This window comes from Musca autumnalis, unplaced genomic scaffold (genome assembly GCF_047663935.1).
Source record: "Musca autumnalis isolate F117 unplaced genomic scaffold, ASM4766393v1 scaffold_2, whole genome shotgun sequence".
Lineage (NCBI taxonomy): Eukaryota > Metazoa > Arthropoda > Insecta > Diptera > Muscidae > Musca > Musca autumnalis.
Window position 1 is genome coordinate 73,236,008 of NW_027411755.1, and position 24,176 is coordinate 73,260,183.

At 33.0% G+C, this 24,176-nt stretch overlaps 1 protein-coding gene and 1 long non-coding RNA gene across 7 annotated transcripts in view; one reads left to right on the forward strand and one right to left on the reverse strand.

The window, feature by feature from the left end:
• LOC141392826 (short neuropeptide F-like) overlaps nt 1-24,176 on the reverse strand; it is a 497,601-nt gene that overhangs the window by 243,134 nt on the left and 230,291 nt on the right. The gene's annotated exons all lie outside the window — the stretch shown is intronic.
• Nucleotides 19,373-23,266, forward strand: LOC141392825 (uncharacterized). Its single transcript, XR_012409887.1, has 4 exons — nt 19,373-20,832; nt 22,379-22,565; nt 22,635-22,744; nt 22,889-23,266. It is a non-coding gene; the product is annotated as an uncharacterized lncRNA (long non-coding RNA).

Sequence of the window (24,176 nt, forward strand, 5' to 3'; positions counted from 1 at the left end):
TATATAGTTGAGTGGTTGTGTCCGTGCATTGCCAAAAAGTAGATTTTGCTTATTGATCAAATTTGTCTTTTATTGTCGAAGGATTCATGCCCTACTGGAAGATGTAGTAATCAGTACGAATTGGCTTAAGTCCTGCCTCTCGCAAATTATTTGTGCATGTTTACCACAAATCGCCGTTGTGGTTCTGATTACAGCGAAATGATCTTGTTTTTCTAAGTGTCCATGTTCCGTAAGCATCCTTGCTTTTATCTCATTGTTTTGGAATGTGACCAAGACTTTATAGCTTATTATACACGATGTGAATTTGTGGCTTAGGCGGTGCTACAATTTTTCTTCGAGGACAGTTTTGAAATCTCGGGAATAATGTTCTTCAACTTGAAGAAGAATTGTATCGCCGTAATATTGACTGACCATGAATGCTTCACAATGGTGCCCATAGTGCTTTGGTCGCCTCTTAAACAATGAGATCAAGGCAAGAGTACTTACGAAAATTGTAGTAGATTCCATTTCATACTGTTTCTATCCTTTTAATTTGACTTTTCCTTCTTTGGTAACTTAATTCTCGATTAATAATCCTCATGACATCTATAAAAAATGTCTTGAATTCTTCAGACTCCAATTTATTTTAGTTGTTGTTGACCATCGCCACATAACTTAAGAAAGAAATGTTAAGAAGTTTTGTTTACATCTGCTGTGTTCCAGAACCTGCAAGAAGCTACTATTTTTTACTACGATAACATTTTTTCCTTTATGTTATCGGAAAAAATAGTAAAAATTAGTAGATTCTTGCAGTACTGGAACAGACCAATCTTTTTGTGAATCGACATTTTCGATAACTAGTAGTAATCGATTTTTCCCTATAGTCTACACACTCATTCAGGTAGCCGTATCAGCTGATGTGAGAATGAGTTATCAAACAAACAGGTAGATACCAAAATAATAAATGAAAAATGGTTTACATTTTATGGAGTTGTTAAATGATAAGTTTAGAGAAAGTTTTACATAGTAATAAGTTTAATCGCTGTACACACTACAGTGATTTCAATGAAAAAATCTCATGAAATTAGGCGTTCACAGATCGAGTTCACCATTACAACAATTTCATGAAATCACTTTTGGTCTGTTCCAGAACTGCAAGAATATACTAATTTGTACTATTTTTTCCGATAACATAACGGAAAATATGTTATCGTAGTAAAAAAATAGTAGCTTCTTGCAGGTTTTGGAACAGAGCATTTAGTATGGAACTCGATCTAATGCTTTGTTCAGACTGACGGTAATTCGCTCTCTATTCGTTGTTCAACCCCAAATTACGATATAATTACTTCATTTTCCATGCAAAATTTTGGGAACGAACAACGATTTTTGTACATTGATCAATTTAAATTACTCTCAGAACGACGATAAAATATGTCCCATCTCTAACAAATGAGGGAATTTATCGAAATAAATTAATTATGACAGGAAAAATATAAAATTTAAAAATTTATTAAAAACCCAAATATTTTTAGAAAAACTGCAAAACGTGAATTAAAAGTAAACGGTTTAGCGGCTAGTATACATTCAAATCATAGAACATTTTCTCTTCTCTTTTACTATAGCTGCATATCTTGTCTATCGTTTTAAATTCGCGTACAAATTTAGAAAAAAATCAAAATCCTGCCAGAATGTCTTTATACCAAAAACTTATTTTGGCAGGCCTCTCTCTCTCTCGATAATTTTGAAAATAGAAAAATTAAAAAATGTGCTGAAAACACCAAAATTGTGAGAAAAAATGGAAAAGATGAATGAAAATAATATTATTTAATAATAAACAGATATTTAAAGGTAGGACACATATTTTTTTCAGTTTATATCAATTAATTTTACTCGTCTTTTGGCTGAAACTTTCTTTAAATTCGGTAAATAAAAATTATGGAAATATGAATCATGTTGTTATGAATTGTGCACCATATCGTATGAACGGGTTTATTCGTGTACATAATTATAAGAGCGAACAACGTGATTCAAATGCTGGTATGAACATGGCATAAAGGCCTTGATAGAATCTGCTCGTAGCTTGCTTTCAAATGTCAAATTATATGGGGGAATGGATTTCAGTTTAGGGGTTTTTATTCCTATAATATCGATAGGCAAAACTATCTATCGATATTGAATTTTTAAATAATAATCGATATTATCGATAGTGCCATCGATTTTTTGCCAGCTCTAGTTGTTGGACGGCTGGAGAGTTATCGATAATTGCGAAAAATCGACAGTCAAAACTGATCGTGTGTACCCCGCTTAAAGCTGAGTACACATTGCCAGTTTTGAATGAGAGCTTTGTTGGTGCTTGCTAGTGCCCGGCAAAAAATTTTGGAAGTTGTGCAATTGGAGTTATGATTTCACAACATCTTTCGAAGTAGTCCAACAGAGTTATGAAAAATGCACTCCGTTCGATACATTTTATAAGCAGTTGCTGCAGAGATCCCCACAGAACAAAACAGTTGGTTGATCCCTACACATTTCTTCAAAAGATAAACAAGAGTGTATACATTTCGAAGAATTTGTTATAAAATAAATAACTAACTACTTAAGTTGCGAACATTTTTGCGGTAATTCACGATACGGAAATTTGTAATGGAGTGGAGTTGGAGTCAATGTCGAAAGCTGAATTAGTGATGGGAAGGCAACATACAAAAACTTTAGGATGATGAAAGAAAATCAGATGCGCTTGGATTTATTTATTTTTATTTTATTAATCAACTTTACAATAATTCTAAACCATCAGGCCAATTAAAACCCAGCAAAAAGTTTGCTTCCGCGGATGCAGTTAAATCACTAGAACAATTGCCGCTGGAGTACATCTTTTCCTATGAATTCACCTATGAATTTTACAAGAGAGCGCGCAGCTAGGATGCACTCCATTTTGTTTCCACGGCACACAGCTAGGATGCACTCCATTTTTGATCCAAATCACAGTTTTAGATTGAATTTAAATGCAGTCTAAAGATGCTATAAAATGCAAGCCATTGCAAATATCCCGAAATAAATAAAATACATTTCTTATTTGTGTAAAACAAGAATATTAACTTTATTACATTAACACATATTAACTTTTGGTCTGTTCCAGTACTGCAAGAATCTACTAATTTATACTATTTTTTCGATAACATAAAAGAAAAAATGTTATCGTAGTAAAAAATAGTAGCTTCTTGCAGGTTCTGAAAACGAGCATTTATTACATTAACACAAATTATAAAAATGTTCCATTAAATTTAATCGTAACTTTTATGACACCGCAACTGATTTTGCTTCATCATCCAAATGGTTTTTCATTTTCCTCCTGCTCCAGTTCAGATTTCCAAAAAAAAAAAAAAAACTCCAACTCCACTTCAAAAATAATTTGCGTCTCGTGAATTACAGCAATGTTCGTAACTTTAGTTTGTATTTCTTTATTTTTTTTAACAAATTCTTATAATTTTAGACAGTCTTTCTTGTGTTCAGAAAAAAAGACTGCGACATTTTTAGGGATCAAAAAATTGGCTTGCTTGGCTAGGTATCATTAAGCGAGTGCTTCAAAAATGTATCGAGCTGAGTGCATTTTTCATAACTCCGTGTGGACTGCATCGAAAGGTGTATTGAAATCATAACTCTGCTTTGCACTACTTTCACACTTTTTTGCTGGGAATGAATTACAGTCGGACCTCGATTGTCCGTAATGGTCGGGACCGGAGGCATTATGGGCCAAATACATACGGTCCGTTGTGTGACGCGTTGCGCGTTGAAAACAACAACCACATGAAAAATGTGTAAGTGATGCCAAGTTTGTTCTTGAAGTTTTCATGTGGTTGTTGTAACGCGACGCTCAACTCACCGTATGTGCCGGGGCCTTTACGGATAATCGATTTTCCTGGATAAGGAAGGCAATGTTTTTATGCAGTTTTTGAACATACTTTTATGCAGTTTTTGAACATACTTTTAAGTAAAAATGGCATACTATTGTACAACAATAAAAAATCAGCAATTTTTTTCATATTTGTTAAGGTAATCAACCACATTTTAGAGGGATATATAATATTATCATCATCACATTCATTTGAATTGACTTTGTCTCATGCTGTTTGTGATACCATAAATAAACAAATTGTATAATACGGGAGAATTTCCAACTTCTTTTGTTCACCTTTTGTTTGCTTAATCAAATTAATTGAAAAGTGTGCTTTTTACTCCCGGATAATGAAGTTTATAACGAAAAATAGAGGATATGGGAAAAAGACAGCATTTGTTTTCTATCCCGGGTAATGGAGGTTCCCGGATAATCGGTTCACGGATAATCGAGGTTCAACTGTACATTATATTACGTATTTGTATGTTATCACTACTCAGTGATTAAATCGAGAACGGAGGGAGTAAGCTCAAATGTGATTGAATTCAATGAAAACTTTTTTTAATTTGTGTTTATATAATAAAGTTCTTTGTGTTCTTGTTTTACACAAATAATAAATGCTTTTTATTTATTTTGGGATATTTTGCAATGGCTTGCATTTCAATTGCATCTTTAGACTGATTAAAAATGCAATCCGAAGAATATAAATTCAATCCAAAGCACTGCATCTTAAGCCGTGATTTGGATCGAAAATGGAGTGCATCCTAACTGTGTGCTGTGGAAGCAAAATGGAGTGCATCCTAGCTGCGCACTGAAATACATTTTACTTTAAATAAATAAAAAATAAATATTACTTTTCCGAAAAATGTGTATGTGTACTTACTTACTTACTTACTTACTTACTTACTTTCTCACACACACAAAACTGAAATGTTGCGAAATTTATTTCAATCAATTTAAGGTTGGGGATTTTGTTCCGATAATACCGATAGGCAAAACTATCTATATTTTTAAAATATAATCAATTTTATCGATAGTGCCATCGAAACTGTACACATTTTTAAAATACGTGGGAACGACAAAATGGCAGAAATGTAGGAAGAAAACTGGAACAAATGTAAAAGTCGGTGTGTGAGCCAATCAGAAACGGCAAATATGTTGCAAATTTTTGCTCGTTTCTAAAACAAAGTTTTTAAAGAGAAAGCTATTCAGCGCCATTATTATTCAAAGAGAAGTGAATATTTTGCAACTTTTTTGGCTTACGGGAACGCATTTAGGGGAAAAATGTCTTAAATGTTTAAAAACTTTTTTGTTCTGGGGCTGGGGCTCAATTCTGTTTCTATGAAAATGTGAAATGAAAACTATTATAAAGGGAAAAACTGTCAAATGAAAAAAAATTATAAAAGAAAATATTTGCCTTAAACGGAGTATACACGCTAAAGCTGGTACACATTGTCAGCTTTGAATGTCGTTATTTCGCAATTATCGATAACTATCAAACCGTCCAGCAACCACAAAACATTTTGCGGTTGATGACTGTCGAAAATGAACGGCTACACTAGCAAGCAACAACAAAGCTGTCATTCAAAACTGACTATGTGTACCCAGCTTTAATTTTCATTTGACATTCATTTTCTTTACCAAGCTTATCATTTTAAATTTTCATAGAACAAGAATAGGCAAAGACATAAAATAAAACAAGATGGGACATTTACATTGCTACTATACATCGGTAGATGGTGCCGGAGGTCTAACATAATGTTATGTTCCAATATGGTGACATAAAATTATGTTATACTTGTTTTTGTTGCCGTCGTGTTCTGTTAGTTTTATGTTATACACAAACACCCTCTATGGTTTAATAGCAAAATTGAACTGCTTTATGCACTATGTCCAACCTTTACAGTTCTATGTCTTTGGAATAGGGCCCCTGGAACGGAAATAATTGGTCTGTTCCAGAACTATAAGATAGTCTGTTCCAGAACCTGCAAGAATCTACTAAATTTTACTATATTTCCGATAACATATTTTATCGAAAAAAAATAGTAGCTTTTTGCAGGTTCTGGAACAGACCAAATGTGTAAAACGCATTTTACACTTGCACTCAAAATTTTATGAATTTACGTCACTTATTTTGCAGATATTGTGTGGAATTGACAAATTAAATGATGCATATTTTATAAAACCTGCTAATATGGTTTTTACATTAGCATAAATATGCTGTTACGTTATTTATTAGCTAAAAAAGGCAAAGTTTTTCGTAATTTTCCATACAAAAATAAATAACAATAGCTACGTCATTTATTCCAAACAACGCACGAAAACACCATACTATTATAAGCAACGCTGTTTTTTTCTCATAAACTGCCTTAAAATGCAACTGTTTGACGTTGTTGCTGTATGATTGAGAAAAACAAAAATACTGAAACAATAAAGAAGTGAAAATAAATAGTTAGAAAATCTTGCAAAAATTATATTTTTTGTTTTCGAATTAAGTCAAATTATTGGGTAAACATTTGTATTGTGAAATTTCTAATTTTTTCCGAATAAAAATTATTGTGTATGTGTCATTGCGTGCGTGTATATGTCCAAACAAATGACGCAAAAAGCAAATGTAAATAAACTTAATTTATTTCTAGGATTTCGTAAAATGAAATCATATAATGTGCTAGTTCAATGCTTGGTTTACATTATGAAATCCACTCGACTTCAACTGTCAATTCCTTTGCGTATACGTCAAATGAAAATTCGTCTGAAATCGACTGGATTTCATTTGACGTTTAAGCAAAAGAATTGACAGTTGAAATCGAGGAGATTTCGTAAATGTAAACTTACTATAAAATGCTTTAAATGTAGAAAGCGTTAATGCACTAAAGCTGAAAACACATCTAACGTTTGAGTAAAGTTTTGTGTCATTTCTAGTGCAAGAATAAAGAAAAATTTAGATATGACTTCATTAGCCGGATTTAGCTCATTATCAGGTTTTATTTGCTAAATCCACCCAAAATCTACCAGATTTCCCATACAAAAATAAATCCTCGTATTGAGTGGATTTGTTTTAAATCTGGCATAAATCCTCGTATACAACTCTGTTTTTTGCAACATTTTTCTAGAAAATAAAAAAGTTGCAAGCTGACACAAGAAACAAGGTAGATGCATCGGTGAATTGCTACACTAAAAATAATTTAAAATGTAAAAATTTGTAAACAAGGCGAAAAAATTAAATTTGTTTTGATGTACAAAGTTGATTTTATTCAACCAAGACTAATATATGCGATGTCTAAACGATAAAATAATTCGTTTTTTTATTTTAGATGTGCAAACTGCAATAAAATAATTCTTTATTTGCTCTTTAGTTAGCATTAGTAACATAATGTGCTAACATTTTCAGTATTAAACAATAAATTTGTAATTTGACGTATGTTTTTTGAGACGAATTCAATTTACAATAAATTCTTTTGACGTTTCAAATTCGATCAGCTGATGCATCTACCTTGGTAATTGTGCTATGAAGAAAAATCAGCTGGCTGACATTTAAATCCTCCAAAATGTATATCTAAATGCAATGAGATTTGTACTGGATTTATTAAATCCAGTCGAGGATTTATGGCTAGTCTAAATGAACTATAACCGGGGTATAACTTAAAAGGTGCCAAAGATATAATTTCATACATTAAATTTCAATTAATATTCTAAAAAGGGGTAAAACTCCAGTATATCTTAAAGGTCTCAGAAGCATGTCATTCTTGCTTACGACATATCTGGTAAATGACTAAAGGTCAAGTTCGACCTAATTCAAATGTTGTTCTGAAATCTTTTTATTAGGACGAACTTGGTCTTTAGTCTTTTATCAGATATGACTTCAGTAAGAATGCCATGCTTCTTATCTTTTGTTTCGTTTTAATCTTTTGTTTTTCTTTTTGCGTGTAGCCATCATATTGAATCTTTTCCTACCTATATATCCCTGACAATAAAATGTCAAACTCTTATGGCCCCGGCACATACGGTACGTTGTGCGTCGCGTTACAACAACCACATGAAAACTTCAAGAACAAACTTGGCATCACTTACATTTTTTTCATGTGGTTGTTGTTTTTAACGCGTGACGCAACGCACAACGTACCGTATGTGCCGGGGCCATTATGTTACACGCTGGAACTTTCAAACGAAACTTTCCCATTATTTTGGCGTTCTTAGGTCGAGTTCCCCATTACAGTAATTTCATAAAATTAGTTTTGTATGGAACTCGATCTATGAACGCCAAAATAATGGCAAAGTTTCGTATGAAAGTTTTAGCGTGTAACATAAGAGAAAGTAACAAAAGGCCTGTTCTATAATTTCGCTAGTTAGTCCCGGTCCACAGTAGAGTGATTTCATTGAAAAAATTGCATGAAATTATGCGTCTCTAGATCGACTTCCATAGTGGAGTAAAATCATTAAATTTCTGTAGTGGGGAATTCGATTTAAGAACGCATAAATAATTTCATGACATTTTTTAATGAAATTCACGCTAGTGTGCACCGGGACTAAGAACGTCTAATTTCATTAAATTTTTCAACGAAATTCACTCTAGTGTAACCGTACTATGAGTTTTGCTCAAATAATCGGTTGCTTGCCAGGTGGCCGTTCATTTTTGTCAGTCATCAGGCAACCACAAAATAATTTGTGGTTGATGGATGGTTGAAGTTCTCGATAATTCCGAAAAATCGACAGTCAAAACTGATCGTGTGTACCCCGCTTTATGTGAACTTGACATAAAAGTACATCAGTTGAAAATGGCAAAACCGGCAAAAGTAGTAAAAGTTGTAAACTGTTTCTATGTGTATTGTATTGCGTCAAAAGTAATTAACGCTTTTGAGTAAAAAATGGTAAAAATTGAAGATTCTTGCTTGTAAAGGAACAGTGCAAATTTTTCTTGTATGTTATCGAAAAAAAGTTAAAATTAAAAGACTCTTGCAGTACTGGAACAGACCAAGTATTCGAACATATCTAGTATGTACTCCCCTTAATACATACATACATATGACAGTGTGAACATGATAGCATTTAATCGAACCATGTTATCGCTAATTCGTAAGCGATAAACAATTATCGAAAGTAGAAAAAAGTGCCGTTAGAGAATTGTACATACAACAAAATCATTTAAAGTGACGCGGCCGAAGTGAATAGTTATAACTATAAAAAGAGTGCAAAGAAAGAAAAAGGGAATAAACCTTTAAATGTTCCAGAACAAAAAATTATCTAACAAATAATCAAAGGTAAGTTTGTAAGTATGTTAATATGGATGTACAAACATGATTTGAAAGTGATTTTCCATTTCCCTGAAACGATCTTGATTTCTTTGAGTTTCTAAAATGAAGCAAGATTGTTGGAACTCAAATATATCAAGATCAATCGCAAACAAGTAAATTACTTACAAATCATTTGTCTGTTGCAACTGTATGGAATATGCGATTAAATGTGTATGTTAAAGCTATATATCATGCAGTATAGGTTTTTCCATGAATCATGCAGTATAGATTTTCCATTTAGCATTCACTAACTAAACACTTTCATACGGTCAACAGGTGCCTTATCGAAATATGGTTTTAGACCCCAATATGTTTGGACGAAATCCGTTTCGGCTTAACTCTAGTTTAGTAAAAACTCTCCGATTTGTTTGAAATTGTTACCAGAGGTAGATATTGTTGCGCTGATCACGGAAATGTTTAATTTTCTTGGGGGACGGACCCGGTTACCCGGTTATTGGACCCGAAAGTCCGGGTACAAAACCCGGGTTGGACCCGGCTCTACTGAACCGAACCTACAAAATTGGTATCATTGGAAAGCTTATGGAAATACCTATCCATGATGTGGTTATTTTCAGATGGTCAGGTGATATAACCCAAAAACTGATTTTTGGACCCGGATTTTTCCATAAAACGCTCAAAAAGTCGAAAATGGGCCCATTATGGGTGCCCGCTTAGTGTTTGCCAGATTATAGCTCCCACTTTAACCTTTCCAAAATGGTGCTATATGTTGTGATACCTTCTCTAGATCCAGAGATATGGCCAACCCGCGTTTTGTACCCGGAATTTCGGGTCCAATAACCGGGTAACCGGGTCCGTCCCCCAAGAAATTTATAAATTTCCGTGATCAGCGCAACAATATCTACCTCTGAAAAAAATTTCAAAAAAATCGGGAGTTTTTACTAAACTAGAGCTGTTCCTTCGGTTTAAAATTTGGCTTTCGTAATATTTCGTCAAAAATTAGTTTAAGTTCGAAGATGGGTTATATCGGTCCACTCCTTCCGGTACCTTCCCCTCAAAAATTCGAAAATTTTCGGAAAATTTGTGGACCCTTGGGAGTGCAACGCTTGAATTTTAATCCTAATCCATATTTTTGTCGGCAAGTTCAAATATCCAAAAAGGGCCACAAAAATCTGGAAAGACAAAAATATACTCTGTCCGTAGATGAAAGTTTTAATTCACATAGGCTGAGGCTATATGAGTGTCAGTAAATCCGGCTGATACTGTCTTACTTTGCCGACTGGTCGTAGAAGTTTTTCATCTTTCAGGTTTTTTTCTCAGCAAGTATGGACTTGCCACTCAAAAAACTTCTACCATCGTAATAGGGGCCTTGAGTGCAACCTGTTGCTAGAACAATCAAAGCGATTCGAGATTAGGTCCTAAGAAGCACCGAAATTTTGTGTGGGAGGTTCCCGAAGGAGTTGACATGTACAGTCCATATTTCAACCTGACCTATGTCTCGTAGAAATACAACGATGTGCAAAGTATGGACCGAATCAGTTACTGCCTTCGAGTTATCGTGCACACCATATTAGCGAAAAGTTTTGAACTTTTGTGTGGTGGAGGTAACAAATGGAGTGGACCAATAGGGGCATCTTAGACCTTGATTAAGTCTGTGTTATGACACACAAATTTCTCGGGAAAGTAAATTGAGTTTTTGGGAGAGAGCGGAGAGGAAAGAGAGTAATAGTACAAAAATATCCACTTTTAAACAAAAATTAAAAGAATACTTAATAAGTAATATTGATACACTTCTAACGTAGAGTTGTATAAAATGTACTGAAAAATTAAATGGTTAAAAAGTTGTATAATTTGGTTGTCAGTTTATAGCCCCTATAAAGCCAATACTCTTTCCCGTGTGTGTAAACACGGACTTAAGCTTGGGCAAAATATAATGACTGCCAAATTTTGGACTGAATTTGGACGGTGCTCTTGAATCTCATTTTAATGGAAGGTGCTTACACCTGGGAAGTTTTTGCGAATTCTGAAACTACAATGTTCATAGATGAGAAAAATTAAAAAAGAAAATATCGTCGGATGGATTTTCGAATAAATCGCAGTCAAAGTTTATATTTTTAGGATCTTTTTAGGTTTTCACGGCTTTGATTGGAAACCGAAAGTGCCATTGAAATGGGACAAAAGAAAATGTTGCAGCTATGAAAATTCTCTACAAGATTAACTTTTATGATGTCTTCGTATTTTTACAGTTATTGTGATATATTGCCTCCTTATAAAACAATGTTATACACAGTGCATTTTAAATGAAAAAACCGCTTATACCAGGGAAGTTTTTGCGAACAATCCAAAAACAAGAAAAAAATCACTGAATGGATTTTTTTAATAAATCGCGATGAAAATTTACATTTTTATTTTTTTTTTTAAATTTCACGATTTTGCTTGGAAACCGCAAGTCCTATTGAAATGGGACTAAAGAATATGTTGTAGCAGTGAAAATTCTGTACAAGCTTGTCTGATTGGTATTTTCCTAGGTTTTACCAGTTTTGAGATATAGAGGTTCAGATCACACTTTCAGATTTGTTCTTAGGTCTTCAGGATTTAGCTTGAAAATTGCAAATCCTTTCGAATGGGACTAAAGAATATGTTGTAGCTACGCAAATTCTCTACAAGATTGAACTTTATGGAATATTCGTATATTTTACCGTTATGGAGATATATAAGTTCAAATTGGGACAATGTATTGACTGTATCGCCTCCTTATAAAGCAATGTAATGGCGGCAAATTCTCATATTATTAAACTTTTCTACATATGTATGTCAAAAATGGTACAGCCTAGGAAAATATTACAAAAGCCAATCTTGTAGAGAATTTTCTCTGCTACAATATTTTCTTTATTCCAATTTTGATAGGATCTGTTTTCAAGCTAAATCCTGAAGACTTAAAAAAAATCGGAAAGTTTTATTTGAACCTCTATATCTCAATAATGGTAAAACCTAGGAAAATATTTATCAGCCAATCTTGTAGGAAATTTTTACTGCTACAACCTTTTTCTTTAGCCTCATTTCGATAGGGCTTGCGGTTTCCAAGCAAAATCGCGAAAATCTAAAAAAACCTAAAAATGTGAATTCTGATCGCGATTTATTTAAAACTCTCCAACGATTTTTTCTTGTTTTTGGATTTTTCTCACCTATGAACATTGCTGTTTCAAAATCCGCAAAAACTTCCCAGATGTAAGAAGTTTTCACTTAAAGTTAGTTAAGGCGCACCATGTATGACATTGTTTTAAAAGAAAGCGATAGAGTCAATGTGTTAACCCAATTTGAACTTATATATCTCAATAACGGTAAAACCTACGAAAAATACCAGAAAGGTTAATCTTGTAGAGAATTATCTTGGCTACAAAATACATACTGCATTGTTATCCTAATAGGGTTGCCACTTTCTACCACTTTTCCCATGGTCTGGGGAAAATATCATAATACCCTCAAATCAAAATTATTTTTTTTTCATATAAAAATTTAATTTTTAAAATATTCATTCGGAAAGTGGATTAATATCCAATGTTCTTTTGTTTGCCGTATAATAAAAAAGTTAAACAACCGAACACAATACATACTGGTGTAAACTTCATGAAGCCATCGGCACATTGTTGCTAAAAACGTTGAGAAAACTATAAAAATAATGCGAATAGGAACTTCCAAGAATTAGTTGGAACTCTTATTTCCGATATATGGCCTAAAGTACATCGTAGAAGAAGTTTTGAAAATAATTGGAAAAGTTATACAGCTCTCAACTCAAACAACATAACGGTCAAGAACACATTGTTTCAAGCAACTGAGTAAAATATCGTCATATGGCTAAATAATTCAGGTTTTTATATATTTTTTTTAATAAATCTTGTGTTAAAATATAACACTGTGCAGCAGCATTTTTGGGGGGTGGAAAATTTCTTTTGGAGATGAAAGCCCTTGATGAGTATACTAAGAACCCAAAAGGAAATTTTCGCCATAGGTCAAGTTTATGAGATATTGCGCGATGAAGTTTTTGATTTTTTCCCTATAATACTTTGGAAAATAGCTCCATATCTCCGTTTGGCGTTGTTGTAGCTTCATTTTGAGGTGACATGTCTTCAGTCAAATCGATTGGCGAATCAAATCGAAAGCTTATAGAGTTGTCAATCAAATTAAATTATTTCGCTTCTGAAAACGTTGTTAGTTGCAGTTCTAGAACAAAAAAACCGTTTTATTGAACCGTTTTTAAGGAAAAATATCAATACGCGCAAATATGGAGATCAAAGGCTGGGGGGCGAAAAATTCTTTTTGGCGATGAAAGTCGATGAAGGTAATATTACGAACCCGGAAGGACAGTTATGCCGTAGGTCAAACTTCTGAGTTATGACGCGATCAAATTTCGTTAGGTTTTTTGTCATGTAGGTATGTATAGTTTGTCAACAAATTGATTTCGCTATAACTCAGAAGTTTGACCTACGGCATAACTGTCCTTCCGGGTTCGTAATATTACCTTCATCGACTTTCATCGCCAAAAAGAATTTTTCGCCCCCCAGCCTTTGATCTCCATATTTGCGCGTATTGATATTTTTCCTTAAAAACGGTTCAAGAAAACGGTTTTTTTGTTCTAGAACTGCAACTAACAACGTTTTCAGAAGCGAAATAATTTAATTTGATTGACAACTCTATAAGCTTTTTAACGGTATACATATAAGTTTATTCGGTTACTTAAAACCGGTTCAAAAAACGGTTTTAATGTCGGAATATCCGGTTCATAAATTGAGATAACCGGATCTATCCTCCAAGAAAATTTGTTATTAACGTGTTCATCATTACAATAGCTATTTGTGGTAAATATTTCAGAAGCACCCCAGATGTCTACATAAGCAATAACCAAACTTAGTTTATTTCTGAACCAAAACCGATTAAATGTCAAAAAGGACAATGAAAACGGGACAAAATTGATTAGTTGTCAAAGAGAACCGTACCTAAAATCTTCTGAGCAACATTTTTGTAGAATATTTGAATGCTGAAAAATCTCATCTTGTGGTACTTTCACTACGGTTCAAGAAATAAAGGACGAAAAGGACAAGAAAGGCATTAAGTTAGAAGAATGAAATGTTCTACAAAAAGATTCGCCAATCGATTTGACTGAAGACATGTCACCTCAAAATGAAGCTACAACAACGCCAAACGGAGATATGGAGCTATTTTCCAAAGTATTATAGGGAAAAAATCAAAAACTTCATCGCGCGATATCTCAGAAACTTGACCTATGGCGAAAATTTCCTTTTGGGTTCTTAGTATACTCATCAAGGGCTTTCACATTCAAAAGAAATTTTTCACCCCCCAGACTTTGAGTTCCATTTTGTGTCACAGTGTAATTTATTAAAAATAAAATAAAAAAATTATATTGGGTCGTTTAAACAATATAAACCATGAGTTTTCTACCAGTGTTTCATAAATTGTCTTCCTTTGGGTATGACAATAGTTTCTTGACCAGTGTATAACTTTTCAAATTGTTCTCAAAACTTCTTCCACGAAGTACTCTGGGCTATACATGGGAAATAAGAGTCCCAACTAATTCTTGGATGTTCCTATTCGCATTATTTTAAAAGTTTTCCCAACGTTTTTAGCCACAATGTGCCGATGGCTTCAAGAAGTTTACACCAGTATGTATTGTGTTCGGTTGTTTAACTTTTTTATTATACGGCAAACAAAAGAACATTTGATATTAATCCACTTTCCGAATGAATATTTTAAAAATTAAATTTTTATATGAAAAAAAAATAATTTTGATTTGAGGTTATTATGATATTTTCCCCAGACCATGGGAAAAGTGGTAGAAAGTGGCAACCCTATTAGGATAACAAATGCAATTTTTCGTAGATTTACACAACCATGCCCCAAAAGACAAATTTAAGTCAAAAGTACAGTCAATTAATACAGATGACACTAAATTTTTAATAATATTCTATTGTTGCTTTTGTTTTGCATTCCCCATTCTAGAGGATCAGTCAATATTGTTGTTGTTATCTCATTCAACTGCAAAATGCAGAAACTTGTTGAAAGCTCTCTGTACATAACAACGGATCCAAAAATTGAATTTATGTAAAATCGTGGAGTTGTTGCTTTTGATATGCACAACACTGTATATATACAGTTGCGTTCAAAATAATAGTGCCCATACACAAAAGGGAATGGTCCAAAAAAAACATGGTTAAATTTCTCCATTTTTGCTTACTTTGTATTTGGTTAACATTTTTGACATCCCAACTGTTATTTCATTAACAGAAATCTTTCAATTTGCTTTAAATTATTTACTGTTTACACCGACATTATAAATCGACTTCATATTTTTGTCCAAAAAGTAAGATTGTGTAAGAAAATGGACAATAAATATATGTTTAGTTGAATTTACGAACAAAACTGTAAATATTTTAGTTGATAGTATTAAATCCAATACATTTGAAATTTGTTTGAAAACAGAAGTCCTTTGGTAGTATCCAAAAACAGGCAATTGTCCTTGTGGCAACTTTTCCCATAAATTAAGCACTTATTGGGGAATACAGTGGATTTTATAAACAAAACCTATATTGATTAGAGCTGTTTAATACTCTGGCTGTTACCTCAAACAAAACGTAATGAATGATGATCCCATAAATTGGTGTATTTTGATCATGAGCCAAGTTTCAGCCATTTTCCATTAATCCTTTATGAAAAGATCGGCCAAAAAGCGCATATATAAGTCATTTATTCCTCGACGAAATAATATTATGAGGTCCTCAGGATGTTAACTTTGTGTGCACAATCAATTTCAATTCTATTCCAAAAATTTTTTAAAGCGTGAACATAGTGAATCGTAGTTTTACACTATCTGTGAGAATCCGGCTTTGATTACTCTATGGTTGGTATACACCGCACTATATTTTTCTACGTAGACTCACGTTTTTCGTTCAAAAGTAGTTAATTTAGATTACTTCCCATAGAAAAGTGAGTTTTATACGATGCAAAACCTAACAAACATATTCGTAGGGCAACTTCAAAAGTATTTCCTTAAAATTTGCTTTTTAACAAAGCGTGTAGAAAAATGGCTCATATCTGTCAATCATCCAATTTTTCAAATATAAACAAAATAATTGTTCTGCGTACAGTTAAGATGGTGAGGGCCTCAAAACATTATTTGGCCGAGGAATTAATGCCTTATAGATACGCTTTTTTGGTCGATCCTTTTATAAAGGTCTAATGGAAACTGGCAAAAACTTGGCTCAAGGATCAAAATACACAAATTTATGGGGAATCAATCTTATGTATTGTTCGAGGAAACAGTTAAAATGTTTAACAACTCTAATCAATGAAGGTTTTGTTTATAAAATCTATAGATTTCCCAATAAATACTCAAATTATGGGAAAATAGCTGCATGGACAATATCCTATTTACGGCCACATCCAAAGGCCTTTTTTGTTTTCAAACAGCCTTCAAATCTATTAAATTCACTACTAACAACTAAAATATTGCCAGTTTTGGTCCTAAACTCAAATAAAAATATTTTTATTGTCCTTTTTATTCCACACTCCTATTTATTTAAACAAAGCATCTGAAGAAGATTTATAATGTTGGCGTAAACAATAAATAATTTAAAACAAATTGCCACATTTTTGTTAACGAATTAACAGTTGGGATGTTAACAATGTTAAACAAGTACGAAATTGGCCAAAATGTAGAAGTGTAACCATGTTTATTTGACCACTCACTCGGTGTGTTTTGGCACTCCTATTATTTTGAACACAGCTGTATATATATTTTTAATCGTTTCCTAAAACGTGCAATTTTGTTGCCAATATATTGGCCCACACTGTGTGTGTCATTTCATATAGTGGCGATATAAATATTATTTTATTGCGATGTTGTTTTTTATTGTGCCTCTGCTTTTAAGATTGCCCTAGAGAAACAATGATAAAAAAATAATTATCGATTTGGTTTCCACAAATCGACCCCTTTAACGATATAACTCGGGGTTTTCTTGTAATGCAACTTTTTTGGAAATAAATCTGTTCTCAAATATAAATAAGTGGTCTTATACAAAATCCAAACATCATATTTCTCTAGATGACAAAGCACATCTTCTTCAATTAAAACAAAGAATGATACATGAAAGTTCTTCAACCAATGCCGATCAAAATTCAATAAAACCATCAATTGGTATAGGAAGTTCTATTCATCCAGCAACTGTGTGTGTTTTAGATCCGGACTCGACAAAAACATCAACTGATGCTACTATAAAAAGCTCAATTTCTAAAAGAAATATGTGTGTATCAGATCAGGATTCGATAAAATCATCAATTGATGTTATTATAGAAAGTTCAATCTCTCCAAAAATTATGGGTGTATCAGATTTTTCCCCAGTAAAAGATTTTACGGAACCAGCATTAATTTACAAACGACATGAAGTTGAACAAAAAAAATCTAACAAAAAGGAGCAGGACAAAATAGTCCATAAGGATTTGAAATCGTCGTTGAAAGAAACGTCTACCAAACAATCAGAGATTTTATTTGACGATTCTGTATCATTTGGCATAGGAAGTTCTATTCATCCAGCAAGTGTGTGTGTTTCAGATCCGGACTCGACAAAAACATCAACTGATGCTACTATAAAAGGCTCAATTTCTCCAAAAAATATGTGTGTATCAGATCAGGATTCGATAAAATCATCAATTGATGTTATTATAGAAAGTTCAATCCCTCCAAAAATTATGGGTGTATCAGATTTTTCCCCAGTAAAAGATTATACGGAACCAGCATTAATTTACAAACCACATGAAGTTGAACAAAAAAAATCTAACAAAAAGGAGCAGGACAAAATAGTCCATAAGGATTTGAAATCGTCGTTGAAAGAAACGTCTACCAAACCATATGAGATTTTATTTGCCGATTCTGTATCATTTGGTATAAGAAGTTCTATTCATCAAGCAAGTGTGTGTGTTTCAGATCCGGACTCGATAAAAACATCAACTGATGCTACTATAAAAGGCTCAATTTCTCCAACAAATATGTGTGTATCAGATCAGGATTCGATAAAATCATCAATTGATGTTATTATAGAAAGTTCAATCTCTCCAAAAAGTATGTGTGTATCAGATTTTTCCCCAGTAAAAGATTATACGGAACCAGCATTAATTTACAAACCACATGAAGTTGAACAAAAATCTAAGAAAAAGGAGCAGGACAAAATAGTCCATAAGGATTTGAAATCGTCGTTGGAAGAAACATCTACCAAACCATCAGAAATTTTATTTGACGACTCTGTATCCCACATGAAACTCAGGAAAAAGGCAGGTAGTCCTGAACATTTAACTGGTACTCGAAAAACTTAACTCCTTAAAAAGTACATTATTTATCGATTAAGAATCATCTTCAAGCAATATATCAGAAATGAGTTCTACAGATTCTGCGTTTAGCAAAACTTATTTTAGCTCTTCAGCTTTCAGTACACAGAAAGAACAAACTCTTTTGAAATCGTCAGTCAATAAAAAATCTTACCAACTTTTCAAGAAACCAGAAGAAAAAGGTAATTCTGATCCACATAACCTTAGTATGTCTGATCATTTCCCCAATGAAAATGTATCCATTGATTCATTAAATTTGAGCACAGTAGATAAATTGGAAAGTTGTAAAAATTCAACAGCTGTCGAAAATTTCGCTGGAAATAGATCCATAACTAGTATCCAAAAAGTCTTCAATAACATTACAAATGTCGATTCTTCTAATACAAATATAGAAGATTCTACTATGTCGGAATACCAACCTGATTCGACAATAGAAAATATAAGCACAAACATCAGCTCATTTTTGGAGATTTCGGATACATTAAATTTAGATCAAGTATCCGTTCCTGTCTCGAAGCTTAAATCAAAGCAGCATTTTTGTATTTTTTGCAAGACTCTTCAATGCAAAATTGCGCGACATTTCTTTTTGAAGCACAAGAGTGAGAAACTCGTGAAAATAGCTATGTCACTTCCAAAACTAAGTAAAGAACGTTTACAAATAATTGAGAAGCTTCGTAAACAAGGAGATTTCCTCCATAACACATCCAAAGAACAAAATTCTGGTACTCTGATTGTACTCAGATGACAACGAGAACATGCAAATCACACACCCGATGATTATGTGTGTTGTGCAACGTGCAAAGGGTTTTATCGGAAATATACTGAAATATACCGTATTTGTTCTAAGAAGAAGAATGTAAGATCAAATTTTATAGAGGGACGAAAATTAACTCAGTTTGTACACCCTGTCGCAAGCAAAGAAATGAAGAGCAGTATATTTCCAGTGCTGAGAAATGATGAAGTTACCCGTGCGATACGTTACGATGAGTTAATTATTCGATATGGAAATAGATTAGCAGAAAAATTATCGCAAACTCACCATCACGACCAGATTCGTGCAAACATGCGACTGCTGGGGCGGTTCAAAATTGAACTTATGAAATTAGGACCCGAAATCTCAGAGTTGAAACATATGTACAAACCCTTCTTGTTTGATAAGGCAATTGAGGCATTGAGGATGACGGCCAAATGGGATGCCACAAATGGATTTGCTACGCCGGCTGTAGCTACTAGTTTGACAAGTTTAATAAAAAAATGTGGCAAGATACAAGGAAATGAATTTATAAAACAACAAAAAGATGATATGAAGTCTCTTCTAGATAACTTTTTGTCACTTTGGATTGAAGAAACTCCCACACAGATTAATAGAAAAGCTATCGAGGACCAGCAAAATAAAAAAAGAAATAAAAGAGATGACCTGCCCACTCAACAGGACATTAAAAAACTATATTCCTTTTTGAAAACAAAAGTTCTGGATTTATTAACAATATTATCAGAAAAAATTTGTTTCAAGACCTGGAAGGAGCTCGTTCAGACAACACTAACATTTGTGCAAGTGTTTAACCGGAGAAGAGCTGGAGAAATAGAACGCTTGACTGTTGATAACTTTAAAAAAAAGAAGTAATTACAAATAGTATTGAGGCTGGCCTTCTTGCAAATATGTCGGAGCAATCAATTGAATTTGCGAAGCAGTATGTAAGAGTATCTATGCGGGGCAAATTAGGAAGAACCGTGAGCATTTTACTAGACCCTTTGAGCATTAGAGCTGTGAACGTTATTCTGCAATTTCGCAAAAAAGCTGGAATAAAAAAACTAATCCCTACATATTTAGCGCTCCAGGGAAATTTGAGTTGTCTAAAGCGTACTATCGGGCATGCCCATTGCTAAGGAAATTCGCACATGAGTGTGGCGCATCCTTTCCCGAAGATCTGAGTGGCACAAAGCTTCGAAAACATATCGCGACATACACGTCTTTATTGAATGTTGAAGAAGCTACAGTCGATAGATTAGCACACTTTCTCGGTCATCATAAAGACATACACAAGAATATTTACCGGGTTCCTGTTCCAGTGGCGGAAATAACGGAAATATCTAAACTTTTATTGTCAGCTGCTGGTTACGGTACAGACAATGCCTTGGAAGCTGTTCCAGTCAATTTCGACAATGATTGCGACAAGGATCGTATCATCGAAAATGAAGCATCGAGTGACGATTCTTCAATATCTGACGAAAAATCTTCAACATCTGACGAAACATCGTCAAGACCATCAACATCTATTACAAAAAAGAAGACAAATTCTTCTAAGCTAAGAAAACGTAGCAGTAAGTTGAGTTGATACTAATATCATCATTGCAATCGAAATGGGGGGAGGGGTCGTGAGTAAAATTCCCTCGGAAAGGACCGCTGTGAGTGGAATATTTGAGTTTTGGTATGATTAATTTTTGGCTGGATACAATAAAATGTGAATCGCTATAAAAATACCCGATAATATGAATATCGGGTGAAATTCAATTTACTCTAAATATACTAAATATATACTAAATCGGCACGGTATTGCGAAGGTTAGAAGCTCTGAAGTTTGAATAATTTTTAAAATTTATTTTATGAACTGTAAATATCGTAAACACAAAGGGGGTAAACAACAAATCTGCTTTCATCTTCTTTTCAATAAATGTTATGGCCACTTACAAATTTTACTAAATCGAAAACTTTTTATTGGCTCGTTTTAAAATACAGGTATATAATTTCAACTCAATCGGAGAAAAATTAGCTGAGATATGTGCGTTAGAAAAAGAAAATTCACTGTGATTTGTGTGTAACATTAAAGTTTTAAACGTGGTTTACTCGACATGACATTTTTGAATACGGTGCTCACTGTACCTCGAAAACGGATGATCATATCTTCATATGTTTTTGTGGGATTATTATACATAAAAAAGCTTGTACTTAAGCAAGAGACTTTTTTTAAATTTTTGACGTCTTTATGGCGAAAAAACTATATTTTTTTTAGCTAAAAACAAGTTTTTACAGTTCACAATTTTATTAAAAATAAATATTTTTAATTCCGTATCGCTCAAGTACAAGATTATCAGGTTCTTAATGATCCCACAAAACATATGCCGATCGGTTTATTCGTCTTCGAGCAACAGTGGACACCGCAAACTGCTTTAGTAAAAACAGTGTTTCCGAAAGTAGTTCAAGGTTTGATCTATCATAGAAAGACAAATTCTTCTAAAAAATTGGTAAATGTCTTGTAAAACACACTGGGGTAAATCGACGCATATAATTTAAATATGTCACATAAAAGCGATAGTATCGATGGCTATCGGAATAGAAATATCGGAACTATAAAATGTTGGGAACATCGATAGTTTGCCAGCTCTACACCAAACGGAATTTTACACTCCCAGACCCTGAACTCCATTTTGTTGCATAGTGTATTCAAGTACATTTCTTTAGTCTCATAGTCTTCACGTTTTTCTTATTCAATTCATATAGTATAATATCGAATGAATTCGAGTTTGTTACTACTAGTGCCATATTTTCTATCAAGCAAACTTTCGATCGGTTATATCGACATATAACATTCACAAATGAATTTATCCATTTCCAAATCAAATGAAATATGCAAAGCAAATGACGTTTCGGACGTCAGCCAATTTCACGTCGTTACAACCGATAACGAGCTGTAATCATACAAATATCGCATGTGACGACATCGAGATATTAGTCACTTTTGGATTTGAATTAGAAATAGAAATGTTATATATTTCAAAAACATCATAAGAGTATGATAGTAACTCGCTTGAATTCATTCGATTAGAATTTAAAATGTCCAGCGCGTTAATATACTTTGATATTCTGTAGCTTCTCCGTTCGGCAAAACGAAACGAGTAAAATGGACCTGGAAAGAAAAACAAGCAATTAGTTCTACATTTGGAGATATTCAAAAACTCAAGAAGTTGCCTTCCTTGAAAGAATGTGCTAATGTCATACAAAAATATAGAACGTGGATTGATAACCAACGAAGAAAACATAACTCTTAAGTAATAAGGTAAAAATGGTTGTGTATTTTTACAACACATTATTTTTTTATTTCTACAGTCATTTTTTTGCTGTGTAGCTTCCACTTCATATTATTTCTATTTTTTGATGTTCTGCCTGGGTTTATTTGGCAATAAATAAAACACAAGGGGAAACATGCTTGGAGAGCACAACAAAATGTACATTTATGTAAGTATCTAAATGAATTCACATTCCAGAAATAGAATGTATTGCAAATTAAAAAAAAGTAACACTCGAAATATATCAGAAATTTGAATGTATTTACATATTTCATTATTTATAAATCTAAACTAATTTTATTTTTATTTATAGATTAATAATTCACATCAATTGCCATTCAAAAATTGCCACCATTGACTTTTTAACAAATTACACACAATCATGCAGCGGGAACAACAACCTGTTGAGCTGGGTAATACCGGAACTACCTAGTTCATCCACAAAAATCTAGCTTTTTCATGTATCAACTCTGAAGATGAAAACTAGTATTCATTTTATTATATTTTGTTATAGGGCCTGGATTTGCCCAACTCTAATAACCTATTTTTTATAGCTTTCTAAACTGTAATAACTAAAATATTAACATGATTTGTCAGATAAACAACATTGTCATTGTACTTTATTTTTAACTACATTTCATCAGAAATTAGGTGTGCTCGTTTACTCAATAATTTGTAAAAGTCCAGTCACTTCTTGTAAACGACTAAGGTCTTTTGCATTGTACTGTAAATTAAACTAACTTTAAGGAAACGAACACCCATATTGTATGTGTTCGTTTACTCAAAGTTTGTACAAATTGTTGCTGTACGCTGTTCGTTTACTTTACAGTACAATGCAAAAGACCTTAGTCGTTTACAAGAAGTGACTGGACTTGTACAAATTATTTAGTAAACGAACACACCTATTTTAAAAAGTAGTTATAAATAAATATTGTATATAATAAAGTAAATAATTCAAATGAAAATCAATTTTAAATCTCTAATAATAAACTAATATAACCATAATTAATTCAAATGTTTCTATAAATTGATTGGACACTTTTTTGTTTATAGTATGTACAAAACAATGTGATATAAAAATATTTTTAATGTACATATTATAGAAACATAGTAGTATTTATAAGACACTTATTACATATAGTATTTACAAGACACAAATTTCCTTGTTGTTCATTCCATCATACATAATGTATGTATCTATGTGTATTAGAGTTGTTTTAAAAAATCAATGTCGGATTTTTTTATGCGGCACCCTCCTAAAATGTTTAGTTTTGTTAAAAGTTAAGATTGCCACAGTTTGAGCTCAATCGGAATACGTTAACACATGCCACTGGGGCCTCAAAGTTAGCATGGGCCCTTTATATAGATAATATTAAAATCTGACTCGATTTTCAAAACTTTTTTGTAGGATTACTTGTTTAGCCACTACAAAGAACAAGTAAACTGCATCGATTGGACAAAAAATGTGGTCTGTAGAGAGATTTTGTGAAAATTCCTTTGGTCCCATACAAATTTGCCTTTGACCCATACAAATTTTAAAGAAACCGCTCTACAGACCACATTTATTGTCCAATCGATGAAAACAGTTTACCAGTTCTTTT